Below are 24,485 nucleotides of genomic sequence, written 5' to 3'. Positions count from 1 at the left end.
AGTCTTGTGCGTAAGCATCTACACTATGAGAACATCTAACACTAATTGTATCTGGTGGAACGTTTGAATTTCCGCGCGCAACGGCATGATTGGCTAACTTCAATGGTAGGGACCGAATTGACGCATGCGCGGAAGGCGAGTGGGGCAGCTTGCAGCAGCCCCTGTCCTCCGCGGGATCGAGTGACGTCACATGGCGCGAGAGTCCGGTGCCATGGTTGAAACCGTCACTTCCATCTCCGTACAAACGTCAAGCATTCGCCTTTACTTTCTCTCTATATCCAAAGCCCGCCCCTATGCCCCGTTATTCTTAAAATTGTTGCGGTTTATCCTAATTTCAATCGCTGCTTTTATATCAGAATGCCACGATTCTTGCCTTTTGAAATTGTGTTTTATGTCTGTTTTCCAGGCAGTGTTCAACTATGGCTGACTGCTCAAGCTCCCTTTGTTTAATATGTCGCTTGTGCTCTGTAAAACGCTAAGCAACAGCGCAGGCATTTTGTGCAAATAGGCGCTGCCGCATTCGCAGGGCATAGCTTACACATCAGGAACTCGGAGAGCTAAGTTGTCTTCAATGAAAGCTCGTTTCTTTTCAGTTCGTTATCTAGGCAATGAGTATACATTTGTTAAATCGTTGCTTACTTACGTGTGAATGAGAATATAGGAAATAACCGATGTCAGATTACAAAAGAGAAGTCTATGTAATTTGACCATACCTCGGAGCATCTTCCAGTCCTGCTAGAGTACGAGTATATTGGCTTCCGAACACTGTACTTAAATCTGTGATTGTGTAGTGTTCGACATGGAGTAATATCGAGTTATTTATGTCCAGAAACTGACGCTAGTATATCAAGACAACCTGTCTTGAGGGTTGTGAGAATAACTTCTATGATAACTATTCTAACCGTAGAAAAATCTGATACAAGCTGACGCTAGTATATCAAGACAACCTGTCTTGAGGGTTGTGTGAATAACTTCTATGATAACTATTCTAACCGTAGAAAATCTGATACAAGCTGTTATTGATCCTATTTATTACAGCTATAAATCAAGACTACATTATTCCAGCGTAAACCGACTGTACACGTACTAGGCAAGCTGACGCAAGGGAATCCGACGACAGCCTTGTAAACGAAACTCCTGTATTATATACTCCAAGAAAGAAAGAAAAAAGAAAAAAAACTACGCACCACGAAGGAGTTTTCAGAATAGGACGGAAATCGGTAGATGTGATTAGGTGCACAGACAAACTAATGATTACAATTTCAGAAAAAAAAGTTTGATTTAACGAAAAGAAGAGAAAGAGCTTCGCAAATTGAATAACTCAGTAAAACGTGGGTCGACCTCCGGTCGTTGTATACTTCAACCTCAGGTCATGCAATGGTTTCGACGTCTTAGGAAGCCATCAAAGATGATCTGTTTAAAAATAACTGGAAAGGGAGATACTAAAATACTTTTTTCGAAATATTTTCTGATGTGTTTTGACACCTCTTCTCCCTCTTTTTTCGCCTTTTTGCTTTGTTTTGTTTCCTTTTCTACCGGGCCGCGTTTATTTAATAGTAGCTTGATTTAACTGTTCTTCCATGCTGGCTCTTTAATGTACATTTGCGATCGCCGCTGAATAGGGAATCGCGATTGTAGTAGGTGTCATTTAACGTGCTTCTAGTATGGGTCTATATTACCTACACGAATCGTTACGTATCTTTTTCAGTAGCTTTTACTTTGAAAGTGGTATATCTCACACGCCATTTCTTATTGTGAATATTTTAATTTTGTGTTTGGTATTTAACACTTATAAGGTTCTCATGTGTTTTCTGCTACTGTAAATGTTTCACCTTTACTGTACTGGGACAACGACGGATGAGCGCGCTGCATGAGTAGGGAATAAGATCCTTGACTCTGTATTTAGCTTTATCTGTGATTGTCTTACAAGTCAGTCTGTTCTTATTAGTCTTCTTATGTTGTACTGTCTTTTTCTCAAAAAACAGAGGTTGAGGTCTCAAGAATGATTTTCTTCAGAGTGAAACCTACCACAATAATTCATAGTAGATTCTGTCGTTTGTGCATTGCACCTTACGTCACACGAAGTCACAGATTGTTTCTGACAAACAAATTTAGAGTAGGTTATTAATCTTTAGCTGCTGCATCTGCTTGATTGTATTTGCCTTCGAGATCAGTATGCTGAGCTAGAGGTAAGTTTCTTTTTGAATTTAATTAGATTCGTTTTCTTTATTTCATAATCTGAAGCCATATTGACTATTAATCAACCGTGACTGCTTCAAAAATCTGATAAGGTTTTCTAATACCGTTATCTGTCACAAAAATTGTTGACACTAAATTATTTCAAATGGTTCAATTGGCTCTGAGCACTATGGGACTTAACTTCTGAAGTCATCAGTCCCCTAGAACTTGGAACTACTTAAACCTAACTAACCTAAGGACATCACACACATCCATGCCCGAGGCAGGATTCGAACCTGCGACCGTAGCGGTCGCGCGCTTCCAGACTGTAGCGCCTAGAACCGCTCGACCACCCCGGCCGGCACTAAATTATTTATTTAGCGACATGTTTCGAGGTGATACCTCATCATCAGGCTATACTGTGGCATTACAAAGACATTTAACCCATGTTTATGCATATATTAAAGCTTCTTTGCCTGACTGCTGTGATCATCCTGTGGAGGGAGGGGGAGAGAGAGAGAGAGAGAGAGGGATAACCTTGTAAGATGCGATGTCGCTTTGTGCATTGGTCTTCTGTTCACATGGAAATTTTATGAAACAGTCATCCACTTTGTTCTTGTGGTATGTTGAGCATATCTAGAGTGATGAGTGATTGTTTCACAAAATTATCATTTGAACGAAAGAACAATGCACAAAGCGACATCGCCTCTTACTAGGTTATCCCTCTCTCTCTCTCTCTCTCTCCACAGAATGATCACAGCAGTCATGTAAAGAAGCTTTAATATATGTATAAACATGTGTTAAATGTTTCTGTAACGCTAGTATAGCCTGATAATGAGGTATCACCTCGAAACATGTCTCTAAATAAATAATTTAGTTGTCAACAAATTTTGTGACTGGTAGCGGTATTTGAAAACCTTTTCATATTCTTTATTAGAAGTTTTGCATTTCATGACGTGTGAAGTTTTGTTTCATGATACTGTTCACATGCGCAACACAGTATCAATCAACAGTCAGATCTGCTCTGCAATTGTATACGATACGTAAAGTACACGTTAAACGAGCGGAAAGTTTTTGAAATCTATGTATTCAGTTTTCTCACATACAATTTTTCATAGAACGCTTACACAGTTACGAAATTTATACAAAGAGTGTTCAAATGAAAAGGTACGAAAGGTCGTAACAGCCAAACCGGTAGAAATATGCATATGCCGCTTTGGGATAACGAGAGACATCTAGGGACGCGAGTAACTTAGTTCAGCGAACCGCAAACGGATTGCGTATGGGGCTAGCAGTTCAACAACTTTATACTGGTAGCAGGGTTACCCCGCTTTCCAGGAACGGATCGTCTTCGGCCAGAGAGAAAGTGGGACAGCATGCAGTGGAAGAAGGCGTCGTCACCTCCCCCTGAAAAATTCAAAGCTGTGCCCTCAGCAGGCAAAGTGATGCTTACCGTCTTACCGTCTTTTTGATATCTGACGTCCGATACTCATTGAATTCCTCCAGAACGGAAAAACCATTAATAGTGACGTGTACTGTGAGACACTCCATAGCCTACGAAAGTCCATCAACGACCTGGACTGCTCACGGAGGGAGTGATTCTGCTCCATGATAACGCGCGTCCGCACGTCTCCAAGCTCACACATAATCTAATGATCAAATTCAAGTGGGAGTAGCTTGAGCATCCGCCCTGCAGCCCGGACACGCCCCCTGCAACTTCCATCAATTTGGTCCGCTAAAAAACATCCCAGAGGGAAGCTCTTCAAATCGGACGACGAACTGAATGAAACACAATGAAGGATTGGCTCCTGTCAGAGCCACAGGAGTTCTGGGAACACGGAATCCTTCGGCTCGTGGAAGAGTGGAATACTTGTGCTCAGGCCCCTGATGATTGATTTTGAACAAAGACTTCAATAATTATACTCCATTTCCCTCTCTCTTTAGTTTTTGAACATATCGTCTGGTGACTACCTGTTAAGGAGTGGAAACGGGTAATGACACCATTTGGCTGTCCTTAGGTTGAAACATGTAACATAAACATTTATTTAACAGACCGTTATTCGTCACAAATCAAAATACAAATTGTCAGTTTTTTTTTTCGATTGACAGAAGCAGTTTTCCTGAAAATAATGAACTGTGAGCAATTGTTCAGTAGGAGAGATGTGTTTCGCAGTAGCGAAGATAAACAAGTGCTTACAGCTCTTAACCCTTTGAGCCCCAACACTACGGAAAAATGCTTGGAAAATTTTTTACATAACTAATATTTATTATAATAATAAGGAACAAAACAAATACAAGAAGGAATTGTCAAGAAGTAAACGATCAACTATTGTTTTAAGGAGGTGGTTGTACTTGCAACGTATAATGTAAAACTTTTCACAAAGTTAAGCTTAATAGTAAGCAACGAATATAACATGACACTGTCAAAAGGTAAACAGACAGTTGTTTTAAGGAGGTGGTTTCACTTTGGAACCACTGGTACATACAGTTTTCAACCGCCCATCATTTCATTCGATATACTTGAAAGCAAATTCACGTTTTTGTTGCATAAAATCCCACATCTCGAAACTTTCGTGAGCTAATAACGCCGAAAACAAGTTATATTCGTAAATAATTAGCAAAAATGGGTCTATAATTTAATACATTTTGTATCAAAACCGCATCTGTCCCAGTGGTTTCTTTTACATATTACTCATAAAAGCATCAGTACAGACTAAAATTTACGTTACAATTGATCGACGGGAGGATACGGAACAAAAAAGATCTAATGAGCTAATGTCCGGAAATGCATGGTTCCCAAGCTAGAGACCATTTATTCAATCACACACTGTTACAGAGATTGCGGTCTTATACGCGCTGTACCATGCAGCCACAGTTACAGTATGTATTGAAAATGGCTCCCATGTGCCTCAACCCATGCGTGTACGCGCCGAAGTATGTTCTGTATCGCACGTTCACATCGGCCAGGCTGCATCTGCACAGTGTCAAAGGCAGCATCAATACGCTGCTCCAGTGTCTCCACATCTGGAATAGCCGGCCGCGGTGGCCGTGCGGTTCTACGCGGTACAGTCCGGAACTGCGGGACTGCTACGGTCGCAGGTTCGAATCCTGCCTCGGGCATGGATGTGTGTGGTGTCCTTAGGTTAGTTAGGTTTAAGTAGTTCTAAGTTCTAGGGGACTGATGACCTAAGATGTTAAGTCCCATAGTGCTCAGAACCATTTCAACATCTGGAATGGGCTCTGCATACATGATACTTTTGAGGTGGCCCCATAACTAGAAATCGAAAGGGTTGAGATCCGTTGACCGAGCAGGCCACGCAACTAGACATCCTCATCCGATCCATCGACCAGGGAAGACACGATTGAGATGAGTCCGGACATTAACGGCGAAGTGGGCTGGAGCACCAGTATGTAGCTGCTACACAACCCTTCGAATCGTCAATGATACTTCTTCAGGCAAGAGAGACAAAGTCACCGGGAAGAAACGCTGATAGTTCGGTCTGTTACGCGACGTGGAAGGAAGACTGGTCCCTAAATACGGTCGCCAGTCATACCGGTCCACGCATGCTGATGCTGTTGATACAGTCACTATACAATGGGGGTCCTGCATACTATCTCACAGATGACTGTTATGAAAGTTGAAGATACCACTCTACGTAAAGGTGCCCTCATCTGTGAATAGGATGGCTGACACAAATCCCGGAATCTTGGTTGCCAGGTGAAGTAAACAGTGACAAAACTGCTCCCTACGTGGGAAGTCTGTCGCTATTAAACCCTGCACAAGTTATAAGTTATATGGATAGTAACAATTGTCATGCAGAATGTTCCACGCGGTCGTCTGGCTTACGCTGTACTGGCGTGCCAACTGCCTGGTACTGACACGGTGGTCGCCTTCCACAGTGTTATTCACATTTTCCTCCAAGTCTGGTCTGCGAACATTCCGGGTTCGTCCTTCAGGAATTCCTATTTCCTGAAACGACCCTGACTCAGACAAACGGCGAAAAACTGTTGCAAACATTGAATGCTGTAGTTGTTGTCGGCGGGAATAGGTATCCTGATACAACCTTGCAGCCCGCCACCCGTTGCCATTTGCCTTTCCGTAAACAACACCATGTCGTAAAGCTCTCGATTCGAATACAGAACCCTTGTGTACAACGCTGGATCACATCCGCTACAAGATGAGTCAGCAAGAGCAGTGAATCGGACCAACATTACGAATTATTGTGGCAGGAGACGGTGCTTGGGCATGACAGTACAACCCTCTAGAAGGAAACCATGTATGCTGTAACTGTGGCTGCATGGTACAGCGTGTATTGGACCGCAGTCTCTGTAACAGTGTGTGATAGAATAAATAGTCTCTAGCATGGGAACCATGCGTTTCAGGACATTAGTTCATTAGATCTTTTTTGTTCCGTATCCTCCGATCGATCAGTCCCTAGCGTTTGCACATGATGCAATAAAAAAAAATTATTACAAATGATTGAAGTGATTTCACAGCTCTACAATAACTTTATTATTTGAGATATTTTCACAATGCTTTGCACACACATACAAAGTCTCAAAAAGTTTTTTTAGGCATTCACAAATGTTCGATATGTGCCCCTTTAGTGATTCGGCAGACATCAAGCCGATAATCAAGTTCCTCCCACACTCGGCGCAGCATGTCCCCATCAATGAGTTCGAAAGCATCGTTGATGCGATCTCGCAGTTATGGCACGTTTCTTGGTAGAGGAGGTTTAAACACTGAATCTTTCACATAACCCCACAGAAAGAAATCGCATGGGGTTAAGTCGGGAGAGCGTGGACGCCATGACATGAATTGCTGATCATGATCTCCACCACGTCTGACTTTGTCATCGGGTGTCAGGGCTTGTAGCAATTGTAAACGGTAAGGCTTCTGCTTTAGCCTTTTCCGTAAGATTTTCCAAACCGTCGGCTGTGTTTAGTTCCCTGCTTGCTTTATTCGTCGACTTCCGCGGGCTACGCGTAAAACTTGCCCGCACGCGTTCAACCGTTTCTTCGCTCACTGCAGGCCGACACGTTGATTTCCCCTTACAGAGGAATCCAGAAGCTTTAAACTGCGCATACCATCGCCGAATGGAGTTAGCAGTTGGTGGATCTTTGTTGAACTTGGTCCTGAAGTGTCGTTGTACTATTATGGCTGACTGATGTGAGTGCATTTCAAGCACGACATACGCTTTCTCGGCTCCTGTCGCTATTTTGTCTCACTGCGCTCTCGAGCGCTCAGGCGGCAGAAACCTGAAGTGCGGCTTCAGCCGAACAAAACTTTATGAGTTTTTCTACGTATCTGTAGTGTGTCGTGACCATATGTCAATGAATGGACCTACAGTGAATTTATGAAATCGCTTCAATCATTTGTAATAGCCCTGTATATATATATATGATTGAATAAATGGACTCTAACATGGAAACCATGGATTTCCGGGCTTAAGTTCATTAGACCTTTTTTGTTCCGTATACTCTCATCGATCAACCCCTAGAGCTTGTACACGGTGGAAAAAAATCACCCTGTATATGAAACCGCGTATTAGAATGTCCCAAAAGCACGTAGCACAATCTCCTCGTCGCCCGTTGCTTTGAACGCCATCAGTTTTTGTTACTATGCACTACATTCGTAGAAGTACTCAGTCTGCTAGTAGAAGTCTCTATCTTGCAATAGCATCTATGATTTCATGTGAAAGGCACTGGTACTTCAATAAAATGATTGATATGGTGCTTTCAGCCAGAAAGCACTGGACGTCAAAGGGTTAAGGTATGCATTTTACAGCCCATATTGAGTGAAATTTTTTCTCGTTTTGGTCCATACTGCCTCCTCCCAAAAAGATGGAAAGCAAAGAAAAGACCTTGCAATATAAAAGTCGTGTTGGATAGTGTCAAACATGAACAAGTGCTCGTAGCTCTTAAGGTATGCATTTTATAGCTCATTTCAGCAAGATCTGTTTTTGTGGGTACTTCAGCCTCTCAAAATATTCGATTTTTTTTAACACTCTGCGTACGTCAGGAATGATATTTGCGAGGGAGTGCCTCATCCCGTCAGAAAACGCCTCTACGATGTCGACGTATCTTGCCTCCGGCTGTATACCCTCGGATGCATAGCGTAACGGCACAAAGAACGCGCGCAGTGGGGCGTGGGGATTCCTTTGGCCACTCTGTGCACCTTTTGGGACAAGCTGTGCAATGCGCTGCACCTGAGGGAGCGCTGGCCGTTTACGTGGCCGCTGGCCCGTAGGCAAATCGCGCACGTGAGCCCTTGTGTGGGCAGAGAAAGGAGCAGAGCTGGCGAGACGGGGGCGGCTGGAGGCTGGAGGCGGCGCGCCGCCTGGGGCGGTCGATGGCTGGCGCCGCAGCATGACTCACGCCGCCCACAGGGGCTTCCCGTGGCGGGGCCGGGCCTGGCCTGGGAGGCGCATGCCGCCGCCGTCGATACGTCTCGCAAACACGCCGCCTGCCGCCTGCCGCCGGCCGCTACAGGTCCAGCCGCGTGTGCACCGGCTCTCGTCAAGCCTTTCGCTCTCATCACGTTACAAGTATCACAATTTACGAAATGGGTGAAAGAACGAAAGTACGGAATTATTTACTCTACTGGCCATTAAAATTGCTACACCACGAAGATGACGTGCTACAGACGCGAAATTTAACCGACAGGAAAAAGATGCTGTGACATGCAAATGATTAGCTTTTCAGAGCATTCACACAAGGCTGGCGCCGGTGGCGACATGAGGAAAGTTTCCAACCGATTTCTCATACACAAACAGCAGTTGACCGGCGTTGCCTGGTGACACGTTGTTGTGATGCCTCGTGCAAGGAGGAGAAATGAGTACCATCACGTTTCCGACTTTGATAAAGGTCGGATTGTAGCCTATCGCGATTGCGGTTTATCGTATCGCGACATTCCTGCTCGCGTTGGTCGAGATCCAATGACTGTTAGCAGAATATGGAATCGGTGGGTTCAGGAGGGTAATACGGAACGCCGTGCTGCATCCCAACGGCCTCGTATCACTAGTAGTCGAGATGACAGGCATCTTTCCGCATGGCTGTAACGGATCGTGCAGCCACGTCTCGATCCCTGACCCGACAGATGGGGACGTTTGCAAGACGACAACCGTCTGCACGAACAGCTCGACGACGTTTGCAGCAGCACGGACTATCAGCTCGGAGACCATGGCTGCGGTTACCCTTGACGCTGCATCACAGACAGGAGCGCCTGCGATGGTGTACTCAACGACGAACCTGGGTGCACGAATGGCAAAACGTCATTTTCTCGAATGAATCCAGGTTCTGTTTACAGCATCATGATGGTCGCATCCGTGTTTGGCGACATCGCTTTGAACGCACACTGGAAGCGTGTATTCGTCATCGCCATACTGGCGTATCACCCGGCGTGATGGTTTCAGGTGCCATTGGTTACACGTCTCGGTCATCTCTTCTTCGCATTGACGGCACTTTGGACAGTGGACGTTACATTCCAGATTTGTTGTGACCCGTGGCTCTACCCTTCATTCGATCCCTGCGAAACCCTACATTTCAGCAGGATAATGCACTACCGCATGTTGCAGGTCCTGTACGGGCCTTTCTGGATACAGAAAATGTTCGACTGCTGCCCTGGCCAGCACACTCTCCAGATCTTTCACCAATTGAAAACGTTGGTCAATGGTGGCCGTGCAACTGACTCGTCGCAATACGCCAGTCACTACTCTTGATGAACTGTGGTATCGCGTTGAAGTTGCATGGGCAGCTGTACCTGTACACGCCATCCAAGCTCTGTTTGACTCAATGCTCAGGCGTATCAAGGCCGTTATTACGTTCAGAGGTGGTTGTTTTGGCTAGTGATTTCTCACCCAAATTGCGTGAAAATGTAATCACATGTCAGTTCTAGTATAATATATTTGTACAATGAATACCCGTTTATCATCTGCATTTGTTCTTGGTGTAGCAATTTTAATGGCCAGTAGTGTAGTGTATTTTTAACACGTTTTTATCAGGTGACATTCTTGTCTGTTTGTTCAGTAAAAATTTTGCTATTGATTTTAAACTAACTTCCCGATGAGGTCGATACTTGGAACTTTCGACATACCTCGCGAACAGAACAGGGCAAGACCATGATCAGATTTCCTAGGAACTTCGCTCTGTGGAAGAGCAGTCAAAAATAAGCGAACACGTGTCTCGGCTTTTCTGCAGATACTTGGCCATTTCTGAAAAAACGACGGTCAGAGTTTTCAAAATATTTTCGAGGTACTTTATATGCCCTTTACCACGCAGCATCCTCATACGAAATGGCGGCTCAGTAGTTAGCGTCGTGGGTTCTTAATTTTGTGCCCCATTTTATTTTTATTACTTTCATTTATCTATCAGTGTCTGTAGAAGATTACTACACGAATGTTTCTTATCAAATTAGGGGATAAAAGGGCGTCATATTAAAATTGCAACTAGATTTCACAATAAGTATCACACGTTTATTGTATAATATATGTGTGTGTGGTATGTTGAGGGTTGCGATCTTTTTAAATTCTCTTGCTCTGTTATTTCACTGTCATACCAATTCTTATATTTCATTCGTGTCTTTATTTTCAGGAAAATTTGTTGCATTCCCTTGGGTGATACCGATCGTAGAAACATTCGAAACACAGATATTCCGAACGCCACAAACATAGCGTGTAAGCAGATTTGGCGCAATGACATTTCTTCGTATGAATCTCACTTCGGAAAGAAACGTCGTTGTCAGTGGTGAAGATTTCGGACGTTGGGAATAATTTCACCACAAACCATGCATAACGGATCACTTTTCCGAAAACTGGCGCTTGCAATTGATTATGAGTCAAGATAAACTACGGGAATTTCACCGAAAACGATTTGAAGTAATTTTCTCATTTTTTTTTTATTTTTTTAATTTCATTCATCTGACATACGATTAGAAGACGAATAAGGGCAACGTTATATAAGTATGCAATGGAAAACATTCGTGTAGTAATCTTCTACAGACATGAGTATCTGAATTAAAAACAAAAATAAAAGTAATAATCGTGTTAAGACCGCGGGGTATAAAATTAAGAAGCCGAGACGCTAACCACTTTGCGATTATTTCGTCTGAGGAAATCGTGCTTTTAAATGTTCATATGTGTGTTATTTCTAAGGGACCAAATTGATGAGGTCATCGGTCCCTAGACTTACACAACTTATACTAACTTATGCTAAGAACAACACACACACACACACACACACACACACACACACACACACCCATGCCCGAAGGAGGACTCGAACCTCCGGCGGGAGGGGCCGCGCAATCGTGCTTTTAAAGGCACGTAAAGTGTCTCAAGAATACCTCGGAAACTTTGGCCGTAGTTTTTTCAGAAAAGGTTGAGTATCTACGGATAAGCCGAGACACGTGTTCCCTTGTTTTTGACTCCTCTTCCACTGAGCGAAGTTTCTGGGAAACCTTATTGAATTTGCGTGTTCTCCTCATCAGAGCTGTATGATAATGCAGTATTAACTTTCTTTCTTGTCTGCCGTGTGCCGGGGGATACGTTGTTTAGTGCTACCATTTCCCGATGACTTATAGACTTGAAACTTTCAACATAGTTCAGAACTCGGTGACAATGCAGTGTTAACGTGCTTTCTTGTCTGGTGTGTGGCGGGCGGCAATTTGTGTGCCAGTGCTGTTTCTCCCTTGTCATGTTCCACTTGACGAGTGTTACTTTGTAAGAACGGTTGTTGGTAAGTCCTCTTGTGAAATGTGTTCTATCTAATTTTTACCTTCGAGGTCTTTTCGTGAGATAATCGTAGGAAGTAGCAATGTATTGGTTCACTCAGATGAAGGGAGACCTACATAATTCAGCAATTTACCACGTGTCTCTGATGTAATCTCATCAAAATGTTTGAAATCGACTGAAAAATTGGACCCATACAAGACCGAGAAGCAAAAAATAATTGTTTAAATAAAAACTTTTTAATACAACATATCTTTAAAACGGACTAATAAGTATAAAATAATTTCTTCCAGCCCCGTAGAGACATTCCTGAAAATCTGCGCTCGGAACTTTTTTGTAACTATGTAAATAGTTGTAGAATTTAAAACAAAAAACGTGAGGAGCGTGTAATACACAATTGATGCATGTACAGTTCATCTCCTTACTATTATCTATTGCATGTGCTCCACGTTTTTCCTTTTAAGTGCTACAAGAATTTTCATAGGTATTAAAAATTCATAAGCACACATTTTCAGGAGGACCTGTAAGAGGTTAGGAATCTGTACGGGGATAGGATAAACTGCTTTATACTTTCTAGTCTGTTTTAAACACGTCTTATATTAAAAAGATTTTATTTAAATATTTATTTATTTACTTATTGGTCCAAAACATCTTTTATACAAACAACGTATGACAGAGGCTGGACAATATTTTAGAGTACAATGACATTAGACAATTATTCTGATTTGTTATCCATATAATGAGACACAATGTAAAAATAATTCGTTCATAAAAAAAGATTTAACAGTTTTTTAAATGCATTTACTTGACTGGTGCTCTTTATAATTTCTGGCAGCTTACTGTAGACTGCTGCACTGACTGCTAAGCACCCTTTAGGTACAGAGTTGCTCTGGAACAGTTTACATGAATATTTTCCCGTAGTCTAGTATGGAGCTCACGCCCAGCGGTGTTTGGGATAAAGACATTCTCCTTCTTCGTCATACTTTTTTTTTTACAAACAGCACAGTTTCGAAATTGTAAACGCAAGGAAAAGGAAGAATACTTAAATATCTAAAAAATGGCTTAAATTTACTTATACTGTTTGCTTTATTACTCTAATTGTCCTCTCTTTTGCTCCATGGTTGTTGTCAAGACATGGATAGAATTACCTCTAAAGATAACAATATATCTCAAAGCGAGTGTATAATAAATACAGTGTATTTTTATACACTGTATTTACAGTTTCGTGAGTTGCATTACTAGATAGCACACTGATTACATACATTAACTTCGAGAACAGTGAGTTTAAGGATGATATGTGAGAGTTCCATTATAGATTTTTTCCCAGACTAGGGCCTAGAAACTTTGTCTCAGTGACATTGTGTATTTTCTAATTGTTCATGTGAATTACTGACTTTTCTGCATTATTTGCTGAATCCGAAGGTGTGATGTAACAGTTTTTTGTGGGTTTAAAATAAACCTTTTTCTATAGACATTCGGAAATTCATCTGAGATGTCACCTCCAGAAGCGGTAAGATCTTCTCAATTTTTTGCTTCAGCAAGCAGACTGGTATGATCGCAAATATTACTGCTTCTGCATTATTTACACCTGAGGGTAGGTCATTAAAGTACACTAGATAAAGAAGTGGTCCCAAGAGAGACTCCTGCAATACGCATTGTGACAGTAAGGGTGACTCTTAACGCTGGTTTTCTGTAGTGCTATCGTGCATGTGTTTGATCTCTGTAATATGAGATCGTTTACTTCAGTAAGACTTCAGCCACTCATTTGGCACACATCGCAGACCCTAACAATCAAGTTTATTTCGTCAGATGTAAGAAAATTTTGGACTGTTCGTCAAGTGCATTTAAGATGTGGTTGACAAGATGCAAAATAGCAGACCAAAAGCGTAACTCCCGCTTGTCTCACGATCCTAGAGCAGATTCCAATCTCAAATATTGCGATCTTACTGGAGGAAAACAAGACTATCTCGAAGAATCAGCATGCGTTCTCTCGTGTAAAATGCAGTTTGATTTAGTCATGCAATGCAGACCGTTAGAGACGGTGTCTATAGTTTTTGTGGCATTCGTTTTATACGCGTTAGTTTTTTTTTTCCTTTTTCTGCTTCAAGGAGCAGAATTCCAGCGGTTCTTTTCAATCCCAAGAGGATGGGGCAGAAGGAGAAAACGGGAATAGGCCGTGGTCCAAGTCATGCTTCAGTGCCTACCATTTCGACCTCTTTTATGGGAGAGATCCGCGGAGGCTATAAAGGCGAAGTTAATTGACTTTGAAACTCAACTTGTTTGAAACTACCTGGCAGATAAAAATGTGCGACAGAACATTTCTTGCGAAAGGTAAGGCTCGTGGTTTGAATCTCAGTCCGATACATCTTTTAGGATACTCAAAACAGTGTACACCTCGCTGCAGAGGGTAACACTCGTTGCGTAAATTTGAATCGTGGGATAGTTGATTTTGCTTCAGTGTATGTAGTTATCTTTTTTCGATATCTCGCGCTAGTTTCGGTCTCTGATTACTAGAGAAGAGCTGGCACGGCTAGTTAGAACGTCGAGCACGGTGGCGCGAGGAAAGGAAGTGAGACCAGCGCCTTGGAGGCGTGCACTGACAAAGGAACATTCCCAAGTTTCAATAAACGATTTTCAAACTTGGCGGGTGTGCAGAGGGGGCATTTAAAGGGTCGAACACATTCTTCAAGGTTCTCACCTAAATGTTGATATGCAGTTAACGTTCTTGAAAACTGTCTAATGGAATTTTGTAATAATCGAAAATTTAGCAAAGTACCCCATCAACATCAATTAATTTTGAAAAATGAAAATTTTTGTTATATCATGAATTAAAGAACATTAGTAGCTATATACATTCATGTGTAATAAGTTGTACATAATGTGCTGTCAGAGTATTGTCAACATATCCAATTATAATATCTAAACACTCATTATTAGTCAAGTTATTTCTTTTACTTACATTTTTTATGTTTTAAATTATTTTACATTATTTTTAAATTTACCGTTTCACATACGCGTATTTTGTCAACTGAAAATAATTAGTAACCCATTATTATGATACAAAATGATTACAATAATAATAATAATAATAATAATAATAATAATAATAATAATAATAATAATAATCTGCAAGTAAATCATTAATATATAACGTTTTCTTACACTATGTACATAAAATGAACGAAATTTCTTCACATAAATTACACGGCAGAGAACATCATATAAAATAATATAAAATAAAATTCAGCAGGACTTCAAATTGTCGTCAGTGATCATCTAAATATCCTGATCTACATCAGGCACATTTCGGTACATTGGTAAGCTTGGCGAAGCGAGTTGATTATGAACTACTGATTGCAGCTTGATTATATGGTTTCTCAAGTGGAGATTAGCGTCTTAATCATTCAACAGAGCTAAATCAAAAATCTTCTCACAATTTCTTCCAACATCGAAAGCTGTATATGTCCCACGGCTGTACCTGTGCCATCGAGCCCTTTGCGATCAACAGATGTTTCTTGCCTTCGGGTACGACGTTCAGAATGGTTCTTTGCACACTGCCCACTCGCCTTCCATAGTTTTAAAAGAGACTGAGTGTCAGTTTGGAGCGAGAATCTCTTTTTGAAGCCCCAAATGTCCCTGTGACAGGATCGAAACCCGTCTGAGCAGGTAAGAAATTTTAAAGATGTTTTCTTTCCCAGCGAGGAAGAAAGGTCTGTATTATTGTTAGGTTCTTGGGTCTCTGAATGTGAAAGAACCATATAGAGCATCGTACCCGAGGACAAGGAACTTGTTCATCTGGCGTTCCCAAAGGGCTCGACGGTACAGATGGAGTCGTGAGATATATACCGTTTCCGACGTTGGAAGAACTCTGTGAGAAGGTTTTCAGATCTAGTTGTGATGAATGTTTATGAAGTCAATCTCCAATTGAGAAACAATATAATCAAGCTGCAGCCAAATACATAATCAGTTCTCCTCGCCAAGGCTTACCAATGTACTGAAATATGCCTGATACAAACCAGGATATTTAGAGGGTCACCTACGTCAATTTGAAATCCTGCTAAATTTTGTTTTATATTCCCTGTCGTGTATATTATGTGAAGAAATATCGTTCATTTTATGGGCACGGTGTAATAAAACATTATGTTCTACGCATTTACTTTCAGATTATTATTATTTTAATGATTTTGTATCATAATCATAGGTCACCTATTATTTTCAGTTAGCAAAATCCACGTATGTGAAACGGTAAACTAAAAAACAAAAACAAAATAAATGTAAAATAACAATTTAGAAAAAAACATGAAACAAATGTAAGTAAAATAAATAACTTGACTAATAATGAATGTTTATATATTTTAATTGGTAATGATGACACATTGTGAACAGCTTATTTTCTAAATACGGTATCTCAGAAACCAGATTTATTACACATGGATGTTTAGCTTAAAAGCTGCTTTAGTTTATACTGTAACAAAACTCTGCCGCCACCCCCCCCCCCCCCCCCCGCCATGAACCATGGACCTTGCCGTTGGTGGGGAGGCTTGCGTGTCTCAGTGATACAGATGGCCGTACCGTAGGTGCAACCACAACGGAGGGGTATCTGTTGAGGGGCCAGACAAACGTGTGGTTCCTGAAGAGGGGCAGCAGCCTTTTCAGTAGTTCCAGGGGCAACAGTCTGGATGATTGACTGATCTGGCCTTGTAACACTAACCAAAACGGCCTTGCTGTACTGGTACTGCGAACGGCTGAAAGCAAGGGGAAACTACGGCCGTAATTTTTCCCGAGGACATGCAGCTTTACTGTATGATTAAATGATGATGGCGTCCTCTTGGGTAAAATATTCCGGAGGTAAAATAGTCCCCCATTCGGATCTCCGGGCGGGGACTACTCAAGAGGACGTTGTTATCAGGAGAAAGAAAACGCGTTCTACGGATCGGAGCGTGGAATTTCAGATCCCTTAATCGAGCAGGTAGGTTAGAAAATTTAAAAAGGGAAATGAATAGGTTAAAGTTAGATATAGTGGGAATTAGTGAAGTTCGGTGGCAGGAGGAACAAGACTTTTGGTCAGGTGAATACAGGGTTATAAATACAAATTCAAATAGGGGTAATGCAGGAGTAGGTTTAATAATGATTTAAAAAATAGGAGTGCGGGTAAGCTACTACAAACAGCATAGTGAACGCATTATTGTGGCCAAGATAGACACGAAGCCCATGCATACTACAGTAGTACAAGTTTATATGCCAACTAGTTCTGCAGATGATGAAGAAATTGATGAAGTGTATGATGAGATAAAAGAAATTATTCAGGTAGTGAAGGGAGACGAAAATTTAATAGTCATGGGTGACTGGAATTCGAGAGTAGGAAAAGGGAGAGAAGGAAACATAGTGGGTGAATATGGATTGGGGGAGAGAAATGAAAGAGGAAGCTGTCTGGTAGAATTTTGCACAGAGCATAACTTAATCATAGCTAACACTTGGTTCAAGAATCATAAAAGAAGGTGGTTACATGGACGAATCCTGGAGATACTAGAAGGTATCAGATAGATTATATAATAGTAAGACAGAGATTTAGGAACCAGGTTTTAAATTGTAAGACATTTCCAGGGGCAGATGTGGCCTCTGACCACAATCTATTGGTTATGACCTGTAGATTAAAACTGAAGAAACTGCGAGAAGTTGGGAATTTAAGGAGATGGGACCTGGATAAACTGAAAGAACCAGAGGTTGTACCGAGTTTCAGGGAGAGCATAAGGGAACAATTGACAGCAGTGGGGGAAAGAAGTACAGTAGAAGAAGAATGGGTAGCTCTGAGGGATGAAGTAGTGAAGGCAGCAGAGGATCAAGTAGGTAAAAAGACGAGGGCTAGTAGAAATCCTTGGGTAACAGAAGAAATATTGAATTTAATTGATGAAAGGAGAAAATATAAAAATGCAGTAAATGAAGCAGGCAAAAAGGAATACAAACGTCTCAAAAATGAGATCGACAGGAAGTGCAAAATGGCTAAGCAGGCATGGCTAGAGGACAAATGTAAGGATGTAGAGGCTTATCTCACTAGGGGTAAGATAGATACTGCCTACAGGAAAATTAAAGAGACCTTTGGAGAAAAGAGAGCCACTTGTATCACTATCAAGAGCTCAGATGGAAACCCAGTTCTAACCAAAGAACGGAAAGCAGAAAGATGGAAGGAGTATATAGAGGGTCTATACAAGGGCGATGTACTTGAGGACAAAATTATGGAAATGGAAGAGGATGTAGATGAAGATGAAATGTGAGGTACGATACTGCGCGAAGAGTTTGACAGAGCACTGAAAGACCTGAGTCGAAACAAGGCCTCGGGAGTAGACAACATTCCGTTGGAACTACTGACGGCCTTGGGAGAGCCAGTCATGACAAAACTCTACCATTTGGTGAGCAAGTTGTATGAGACAGGCGAAGTACCCTCAGACTTGAAGAAGAATATAATAATTCCAATCCCAAAGAAAGCAGGTGTTGACAGATGTGAAAATTAACGAACTATCAGCTTAATAAGTCACAGCAGCAAAATACTAACACGAATTATTTACAGACGAATGGAAAAACTGGTAGAAGCCGACATCGGGGAAGATCAGTTTGGATTCCGTAGAAATCTTGGAACACGTGAGACAATACTGACCTTACGACTTATCTTAGAAGAAAGATTAAGGAAAGGCAAACCTACGTTGCTAGCATTTGTAGACTTAGAGAAAGCTTTTGACAATGTTGACTGGAATACTCTCTTTCAAATTCTAAAGGTGGCAGGTGTAAAATACAGGGAGCGAAAGGCTATTTACAATTTGTACAGAGACCAGATGGCAGTTATAAGAGTCGAGGGGCATGAAAGAGAAGCAGTGGTTGGGAAGGAAGTCAGACAGAGTTTTAGCCTGTCCCCAATGTTATTCAATCTGTATATTGAGCAAGCGGTAAAGGAAACAAAAGAAAAATTCGGAGTAGGTATTAAAATCCATGAAGAAGAAATAAAAGCTTTGAGGTTCGCTGATGATATTGTAATTCTGTCCGAGACAGCAAAGGACTTGGAAGAGCAGTTGAACGGAATGGATGGTGTCTTGAAGGGAGGATGTAAGATGAACATAAACAAAAGCAAAACGAGGATAATGTAGTCGAATTAAGTCGGGTGATGCTGAGAGAATTTGATTAGGAAATGAGACACTTAAAAGTAGCAAAATAACTGATGATGGTCGAAGTAGAGAAGATATAAAATGTAGACTGGCAATGGCAAGGAAAGCGTTTCTGAAGAAGAGAAATTTGTTAACATCGAGTATAGATTTAAGTGTCAGGAAGTCGTTTCTGAAAGTATTTGTATGGAGGGTAGCCTTGTATGGAAGTGAAACATGGACGATAAATAGTTTGGACAGAAAGAGAATAGAAGCTTTCGAAATGTGGTGCTACAGAAGAATGCTGAAGATTAGGTGGGTAGATCACATAACTAATGAGGAGGTATTGAATAGAATTGGGGAGAAGAGGAGTCTGTGGCACAACTTGACAAGAAGAAGGGATCGCTTGGTAGGACATATTCTGAGGCATCAAGGGATCACAAATTTAGCGTTGGAGGGCAGCGTGAAGGGTAAAAATCGTAGAGGGAGACCAAGAGATGAATACACTAAGCAGATTCAGAAGGATGTAGGTTGCAGTAGGTACTGGGAGATGAAGAAACTTGCACAGTATAGGGTAGCATGGAGAGCTGCATCAAGACAGTCTCAGGACTGAAGACCACAACAACAACAACAAAAAAACTCTGCATATTTCAACGTTAATTAATGGTGATGGAGTATTTTGCAGAATTTCAAATTATTACAAAATTCGATTATACAGTTTTCAAGAATGTTAATTACGTATCAGCTTTTATTTGAGAAACTTTTTTTATATATCACCGTTTCGAAGACATTCCCTCCAAACCTAATATACCAAATTGCCTTTTAGGGCGTGTTTTACATCTTAAATGTAAAATTTGGAACAAAACAAAAAACTGTTTTCTGTTATTTTTCCCTCGCTACAAAACCGCCAAGTTCCATCATGATCGTTTATCGAAACTTGGGAATATTCCGTTGTGACTGCAGGGGCTTGGAGTGCGCGTGGCGCGACCGGAGTGTGGTGAACGCTTTTCCCTGATACAGTGTAGATGTGCTGGGGTTGGACTCTGTGAAACTGAAGTACAGACCCCGCCTTCGTGTCTGCACGCAGCGCGTGTTATCTTGGCTTAGTTCGAAGAGTGGATCTCGGTTCTCGGGAAATGTCATTGCTATTTGTTTCCTATTGAAGGCACCGCTCCAAGTGCACCTTGTGGAACAAACTGTTGCCGATAGTGGTGGAACGCGGTCAGCTTAAGATGGGCCTCTAAGTGCATTGATGCCTATAGCAATAGAATTACTGCTCTAACACCGAAGGAAGCGGTGCGTGTTTGATTACTGCTAAGCACTTACCCTCTGCTAAATATACATGTTGTAGTAAACCTGTGTGAAGAGCGCCGTCCTGGTTACCAGACACGGATTTTTTTCAGTTAAGTCATTGTTTTAGTGTCGGCGTAGTAATGCGTCAGAAAGACCATTCATTACTTTTGAAGATGAAAGTGCGCCAAGTGATTTAAATTCGCTAGTTGTTAGCGTTCTTCAGTTATGTTAATTAACCCTCTTTACTGTGGGTAGCAAACTGTGGTGTCGGCCGTTGGTTATTGCTAACGTGTTATTGCAATAGCTTTTCAGTGCAACTGTTGATTGAAACACTGGTAACGCATATGGTACATCTGGAAATTAAATTGATCATTATACTTCATTCTCGGCTGCATTTCTTATTAATTAATAAACGGCCTTGGTGACTTAAATTCTTTGTTTAAATTTAATGAAGTAAGCATCAGTTAATTATGCCAAGCCCTGGTGGTGTTAAGTATTAAAAGACTATATGCTCATTCTGGTTTCCTCGTTATTATAAGTCCTTATCAGGTTTTATGTTGCAGGAACTATAGCTGTCTGCTGAAATTTGTACCATTAAACTGACGTAAGGCCCAGTTGGCAGCTGTAGACGTTGTATGTTTAAATGATGTGAGCAGGGTGGGCAATCTAGCGTTAATGCAACCATGTAAATAGCCTCACTGTGGATACGAGACGCATTACTTCCACTTACTGTCGAAGTGGCTGGCCTGGTTTTGAAATTTAATTGGTTTTCATTCACGTGATTTATTCTTTTAAATTTTGAAATGTCTTGGTGTTTTTCTAATTTATTGTAAATTTTTATTTAAATTTATGAGAGCTTGTAAAGTTTGATTCATTGCAAGGTTTTACTCAAATTTAAAATGGTTAATTAAACGTTATAGTTTTCTAGTAAACGCGAATGAATGCACTGCATAAATTACAAGAGACTTCAGGAATTTGTAATATTGAAATCTGTAATTTTTTGTTTTTACCTCAATAAATAAATTCTTTTGAAACTGGAGTGAAACGTTTCTCGCCCCAGCACCTCTCCTGTTCCACAAGCGTAGAACTCATTGATTGAAATTCGTCTGCTTAGAAATTTGTTAACACATATGCTGAAGAAACTGGACCAATTTAGTTAGACAGAACTGCGGAACTGTTTATTGGTACCCGCGGAACGATCGAATTGAGACTAATGCTCCGTGTATCGAAAGTATAGCCATCCTTTTCCCCGCAGCTTGCCGCCGTCCGCAGTTCGTGATTAGCTGAAACTGGGTCGTTTAATATTTTCTGGCATATTTGGTCTACACGTTGCTGTGTAACATAGAAAGTATGGTGTATTTTTCTCAGTTTACTGTTGAATGATGCCACAGTTCCGTGCTTTCGGCTGTACTCTTCAAGCCCAGAACTTCGTAAGCTTCCTTCGGAGGTGAGCGATAATATGCATTCCGAGTCTAGCAGCCGTCCGATGCACATAGTTCACTGCAAGGTTTTTTACCCTTCGCTAGTGCCTTGCCGTACCTACGATAACAGTGTAAGAATTAATGCTACGAACTATTCACTAGTTTTGTAACTCGGCGCCAGCATGTTTAAATAATCACGCAAAGGCGATGTGTGATAGGTTAACAAAGGGAGGAAGGGAAGATAATAACTTTGTAAATAAACCAGCGGACTTTCCTGAAGTTATTCATCATCATCACGGAGTCCAAGACCACGGCTCCAAATACCAACAGCATTATGGCCAACACGTGCTTCCGGAACAATGTCACGACAACGATCAACCACCTGCACAGCACCTTTACCTTGTTCAAGACCCGAACTGCGTCCACTATCAACAGTAGCGCTTTCAGCCTATGCTGCAGGGTACTAAAAGAAATCCGATAAGTTTTGGGTATACGATAAAGCGTACAAATCTGAGGGCTGTCAATTCGACTAAATACCTAGGAATTACAATTACGAGCAACATAAATTGGAAAGACCACATAGATAATATTGTGGAGAAGCCGAAACAAAGACTGCGCTTTGTTGGCAAAACACTTAGAAGATGCGACAAGCCCACTAAAGAGACAGCCTATATTATACTTGTCCGTCCTCTGCTGGAATATTGCTGCGCGGTATGGGATCCTTACCAGGTAGGATTGACGGAGGACATCGAAAAAGTGCAAAGAAGGGCAGCTCGTTTCGTGTTATCGCGCGATAGGGGTGAGAGTGTCACTGATATTTTCTTTGCGGCGAGATCTATTTACGAAATTTAAGTCACCAACTTTCTCTTCCGAATGCGGAAATATTTTTTTGACATCCACCTACGTAAGGAGAGATGATCATCATAATAAAATTAGAGAAAGCAGAGCTCGAACGGAAAGATTTAGGTGTTCCTTTTTTCCACGCGCCATTCGAGAGTGGAATGTTAGAGAAGTAGTATGAAAATGTTTCGACGAACCCTCTGCCAGGCATTTAAGTGTGAATTGCAGAGTAACCATGTAGATGTAGATGTACCAGGAGGCCGCCCACCGACGACTGGTATATGCACCGTCAGCCGTCTTGTTCCCATGACATCCAGCTGGTCCAGCAACCACCTATCAGCCACAGCAGACAGCAGCTATCCATTAGACAGTTTAAGCAACAACAGTGACGTCAAGGAGTTCAGTATAACCTGCCGGTTCAAAATAAGTTTGAAGTTATTGCCAATTCCTGTGCCTGTGAAAGTGAACCATCTGTAGATAAAAACCCTCCACAACCACCCACAAAACTGAAGATCCCTCCCATCTTTGTATGTGACATTCAAACGTGGAAAGATATAGCAGAAAACCTATAGAGAATCCTTTCTCATCCCTGCTTGACTAGATAGTAACGTGATCTATAAGCACTGCGACTGAGACCCCTGACGGTTACAAACAGTGTGTTAGTTTCTTGGAAGAGAACCACATCGAATTTCACGATTGTGAAACTGATGAGACTAAGAAAACACTAAAAGTAGTCATTAGAGGTTACCACTCGCTACGTCTGAGGAAGACATTGCTTTTTAATTAATTAACCAAGGATATCAGATATTTTCTGAAGTACAACTGGCTCCACCATATGATAAACCACCGTATTCCTTGTGCGAGAACTAAATAATATTAACTCGTAATGCTAAAGCAGCAGACATATACTCCCTGCTAAAGCTGCAAAAGTTACATCGTTTTTCGCGTCTAACTGTAGAAGTTTACAGATCACCTAGTCCCACTCCTTTACATGGATATCACAGACTTAATCATTCGTCATGCATTGCAAAGCGGAACCACGTTGTGTAAAGTGCGCTCAAAACCTTTTAACTTCAGACAGTAAAAAAAAAAAAAAAAAAAAAAAAAAACCTCATTGAAGCCTCTCGATTTAACTATAGCGGAAGCCATCCCGCTTCATACGAAGGTTGAGTTGTTTACCAGCAAATACGCTCACGCCAGCACCTCCCAGTAAACATATTCGCTCAGCAGGAGGGAGCTCCGCTGCCACAGACAGCCGCCACTGCCAAACAAGACACGCCCTCTCCGGCTGTCCAACCACGTTGAACCTCCTTCTCCAGGTAGACTGCATCATATGCCTCCATCAGGAAAGGCACTCTCGCGCAGCAATCAGCTAACCTGCGTCTAATACTGCCAAACTTGCGTTCTCCGGAACTAATACATATTTCAACGCCCCCTCCAACAGATTGTCTAGACGTCGTACCTAATCTAACAAACCTTTTACAAATGTTAGAGACCCTAGAGTACAAGATCTGTGAGACTGGCCCTGTAGAACTGTAACATCCATCGTCAATTCACTACAAAATACGTCAATATCAGAAATCTTATTACATCTACTGACCAATAAATCCTTATAAATACTTAAAATACATGATATATGCAAACGTCACAAAAAACTAAGTTACTGAACTAAAACTTTTCACTAGTGGAATCTTACCTGCCGTAATCTTACTCAGTGAATCTCCCTTGCGACGTTCATAAACTTTTCAAATACCACGATGTAAATACTACCACACTGACAGACAGCTCCGACGAGGCGGCGGCTCTGCCGTACTCATCCAGGAGAACATACAGCATTGGTAGAGTCTTTCGCCGCCTACAGTTGGCTCAGAAGCAACTGCTGTAAAGCTACGAAC

At 41.5% G+C, this 24,485-nt stretch overlaps 1 long non-coding RNA gene across 1 annotated transcript in view; it reads left to right on the top strand.

Moving 5' to 3' along the window:
• LOC126162725 (uncharacterized) overlaps positions 1-21,024 on the top strand; it is a 186,256-nt gene extending 165,232 nt beyond the window's left edge. Inside the window, exon 3 of the long non-coding RNA XR_007535105.1 lies at positions 20,893-21,024. This is a non-coding gene — a long non-coding RNA (uncharacterized LOC126162725). The remainder of the gene's footprint in view (positions 1-20,892) is intronic.
• The last annotated feature ends 3,461 nt before the right edge of the window (positions 21,025-24,485 follow it).

This window comes from Schistocerca cancellata, chromosome 2 (assembly GCF_023864275.1).
Source record: "Schistocerca cancellata isolate TAMUIC-IGC-003103 chromosome 2, iqSchCanc2.1, whole genome shotgun sequence".
In the NCBI taxonomy this organism is placed as follows: Eukaryota; Metazoa; Arthropoda; class Insecta; order Orthoptera; family Acrididae; genus Schistocerca; species Schistocerca cancellata.
This window is presented reverse-complemented; position numbering and strand designations above follow the sequence as displayed.